The sequence below is a fragment of the Papaver somniferum genome, chromosome 1, assembly GCF_003573695.1.
Source record: "Papaver somniferum cultivar HN1 chromosome 1, ASM357369v1, whole genome shotgun sequence".
NCBI lineage: Eukaryota > Viridiplantae > Streptophyta > Magnoliopsida > Ranunculales > Papaveraceae > Papaver > Papaver somniferum.
In genome coordinates, this window is record NC_039358.1 from 233,415,926 (window position 1) to 233,420,400 (window position 4,475).

A 4,475-nucleotide genomic window follows, 5' to 3' on the forward strand; every position below is an offset into this window, starting at 1 on the left:
GCTTATAAATGACGGAAGGAGTCTGTTATAAAACGTGATTTATCACAGATTTCATCTGTTATTCGAACCGTTATTTATTTGGTGTGACTTTTTCTAAATAACAAACAGAAAATGTCATTAAGTATGACGACCAAAATTTATCATTTCTGGTGACCAATGAAGTCTGTGATTTAGAATCACGTTTTTTGTTTGTTAAATATAATAACGGTTGGGATCTGTGATTTCCTAGAAAACTGATTCAGATTTTGGTATTCAGATTTGGTGAATCATAAGCATATTTTGATTCAGCTAAATTTGAGAACTTACTATGTTTTGAGTCTTTTGACACTGAATATACAATTGCATTTTCAAAATGAGTTTAACTTTATATTAATTACTGAAAATTACATCAATGCCTGAATACAGATTGCAGATTAAATGTATATTCATCAAACAACATAAGCAATTTGAAATTACATCCAAATATTGAAACTGATATTTTTTAACTGAATGCGATTTACTAAACTGTTACCTAGCTTCACCACTCTAATTTGGTAGCTCTTCTATAAGATTTACACAAGTTTTTGGCCACCTAACCTACTGAAACATATCCAAGTACGCCATCTCTATTGCGTAACATCGCACTTGCATCCATAATTTCATCAGTTTGGCAGTCAAAATCGTGAGCGGTTGGAGGCTTTGCGCTATCAACATATGCATTTGCAAGTGCTCTTTTCCTGAAGTTCCTCAAAAACCAATAGTAACAGGAATTTGCGGGGAACCCACTCTCCTGTATAACAAGATACCAAGTTAGTATAAATACTTCCTGATGTGAACCAATTCGAAAATCAACTAATCCCAAAGTAAGGAGACAAGACTAATTGTGACCCCCCATGAGTAATATTGAAGCAGGGGTGGTATCAGGAACCACAACAAGAAGGTGATTTAATATCTAAAAAAGAACACAATTTCAGGTAAAATTCAAATTCAAGAGACAAAATACAACAAGTTTTTCATTCATTAATAAATGACTGGCGATTCCAAACCCCTAAAACTTGTGAAGAGTTCAAGGAGCCTAACGAATCTAATTAATAAATTCTGCATTCATTCACTATAATTATCAGGGGAGATGTTTGCAATAAATAGATATGGTGCAGCATAAACAACCGACATATTTAAGCCTCTACAAGAAGTGGTGAAAATTAAAAACGATAGCTCAGGAGATTGTGCATTAAGTAAGCATATATCAAACAATAATACACGCGTATGAGATTCTAGATAATAGAGCTAGAGGAAAGGGTTGAGGTCTCTGCATTACAGGGTAAAGGTATATATTACTTGCAAATTCTTTCCTTGCTGCTTGTGGCAACAAATGGAGCGCAGACTATCTTTAATTAGCCAACTATAATTGTTATATTATAAGAAATGGAAAAAGATAGAGAAAGAAGAGAAGTGATGTACTAAAACTAAGATGCATCAAAAACTAATGAAGAAACAAACCTTTATACTACTCCAATATTTGTTGTTAAAGACAGACTCTTTTGAACCTGTAAGAAAACAAATTACAGAATCACCATCTGGATGTAGAAATGTACAAGTAGGAACCAATCTAAAATGATAGAAAATGAGGCTGCAGGACCTGGAAGAATATTTGTGAGCAGGCAGCTGCTTGCTGCACTTGTGTAAGTTGAAGATACAAGATCATCTGTATATGATGAACATTATACTTTTATTCTCGAAGGTCTGTCATCTTTCACTTTATAATTGTCCCTGCCAACAACTCCATTAACTTCTCAGAAAAGATGTGCCTAGCCAAAAATTAACCAATCGGCACATGTAAAACTCCCGATCAAAAACGTTAACAACAAAATGTATGATAAAAAAGTTCTAGCAAACGAGAATGAAAATGAGAGCTTACCTTGACTTCAATTGAAATGAATTATAACCTTCAGAGCACGTTGTACTACCCTTCACCAACCTATCTACAGTTCGAAGTTCAACCTACAACTACCACAAAAGATATTGGGACGTGCATAGCAGTTTGTTACGGTCACCTCTCACAGGTTTAACACACAAAAAATTAACTAAACCTGGTAATATAATTGTATAAGTTATATTACAGCTAAAAGATTGAATGAACTTGAGAAGAGCCAAACTCGAGTGCAAAATCGGCGCCCTTTTATCCCTGCAAAACACAATATACACCACCTGAAATAGAAAAAGATCCAGAAAAGATTTTAAAAAATCCATCTAGCATTTTGCAACACTATTACAGTTGATACCACAAGTTATACCTATATAAATCACTTTCAAGCTTCTTTACCTTAGAAATGAAATTTTCCACCATTTCCGAGAAATGCAGATCACATCTCTTGTTTTTTTAAAAAGATTATAATTCTCATAGATGTCCTGGACACAAGAGATGGATTTAATTCGATTTTAGCATACCCTTCATGTGCAGTAAGAGCTCTTACTAACTTTGATCATGATATCAAAAACCCAGCATCAACACCAGAATCATTGACATAACCTAAATCAACATTTTCTCACAAAATAAAAAATAAAAAACTGGAAACTCAGAAGTCCTAACCGATACCAATAATAATATAGCTAACAAAAATCAAATCAACTTAATATGAAAGGAAATTATACCAAAGATCTGCAAGGAATGCTACTGATGTCGTTGGTGATGAATCTATATCTTGAGATCGATTTAAACAATACCAATCAATATAATCTAATCAAATAACAATAATCTCAAGTAAAAACTAAATCATAGTTGACATTGAGTTGACTTAAGTCATATTTTCATCTTTCGATTACTCAAACCCTAGGATTTCAGGCATCAAAAAAACTAGATTCAGGGTTACAGAAAAGGGTTTGCTTTTGATTTCTATTGATATAAGGTTTTGATATTGATATGAGGGTGGTGATTAAGCTCCATTGGTGATAAATAATTAGGGGAGAAAAACTTTTTTGTCCAAAGAGAAGAAGAACGAGATGGGTAACAGGGAAAGAGAGTGCAGATTTGTCCGTTTAGCTCGATAAGAACAAGAACTAGATGGAAACATACTCGTACCTCCCATTGGATTGTGGGGGTAAATTAAGCCTAGGCCTAATTATACCGGCCCAATTACTAGTGGGACCAATATAGCACTATGTGGTAGACCCATGGATAACCATTTTCATAACTTCCTGGACATGTGGCTAGCCCCTTTTGGGCACACAGTAGAAAACTAGTGATGGGCGTATAAAATCTATAAATATTTGACAGATTTATTCCATAATTTAATGGTTCATTTTTAAATCACACACCTAGTAAATTATAACACTTGAGAATGACGGTTTTTTCACGTTAAGTGGTGGACCCAACTATTTCTATGTTATATGACGGAATTTGTTTGTGAATCTGTATTCACTAACTAATCCGTCATTTAAAAACGTTATTTATAGCCCTTTCTGGACTAGTGATGGCCATTAACGCGCTAAGATACAGAACACATGATTTTATGAAATCAATATGTGTTGAGATTCCGGTTTTATCACAAGGGGTACTTGGTTCAAGACTAGTTTCATCATAGAACCTCGATAAAGCTTTGAATTTCTTACACTAAGTGACGGTTCAAATCCAAAAGATACCTATCATTTATGTGGTTATTTCAACGATGATGCTTAGTCTCAATATAGCTTGAACTACATTGGCTTGATCCCACTCGGGTACGTAGGCAGTCACTTGTGTGATGCAGCCACTCTGATTTAAAAGTTTTTACTTTGTTTTTTGTGTTTTTTCAATTTTGAAAAATATGGGGAGAATGTTAGATATTTTCAAAAAAAAATGCCGCTACGCAGAGTTTACGGTGATCGGCCTGAGAGAAGAAGACCGTTCTCTAAATAAGACTCATGAATCCAGGATATAAGTGCATGGCCATTAACGCGCTAAGCTTCGGAACATATGATTTTATGAAATCAATATGTGTGGAGATTCCGGTTTTATCACAAGTGGTACTTGGTTCAAGACTAGTTTCACCATAGAACCTCGATAAGGCTTTGAATTTCTTACACTAAGTGAAGGTTCAAATCCAAAAGATACTTATCATTTATGTGTTGATTTCAACGATGATGCTTAGTCTCAATATAGCTTGAACTACGTTCGCTTGATCCCACTCGGGTACGTAGGCAGTCACTTGTGTGATGCAGCCACTCTGATTTAAAAGTTTTTATTTTTTTTTTGTGTTTTTTCAATTTTGAAAATAGGGGGAGAATGTTAGATATTTTCAAAATTGTTTGCCCCTACGCAGAGTTAACGGTGATCGTCCTGAGAGAAGAAGACCGTTCTCTAAAGAAGACTCATGAATCCAGGATATAAGTGCATGGCCATTAACGCGCTAAGCTACAGAACATATGATTTTATGAAATCAATATGTGTGGAGATTCCGGTTTTATCACAAGGGGTACTTGGTTCAATACTAGTTTCACCATAGAACCTCGATAAGGCT

The 4,475-nt window shown here is 34.7% G+C and overlaps 1 long non-coding RNA gene across 1 annotated transcript; it reads right to left on the reverse strand.

Moving 5' to 3' along the window:
- Window positions 1-344: 344 nt before the first annotated feature.
- Window positions 345-1,768, reverse strand: LOC113338602. The gene is made up of 3 exons (XR_003354798.1): window positions 1,619-1,768; window positions 1,480-1,526; window positions 345-769 (listed from the first exon to the last, which is right to left on the reverse strand). It is a non-coding gene; the product is annotated as an uncharacterized LOC113338602 (long non-coding RNA).
- Window positions 1,769-4,475: the final 2,707 nt, after the last annotated feature.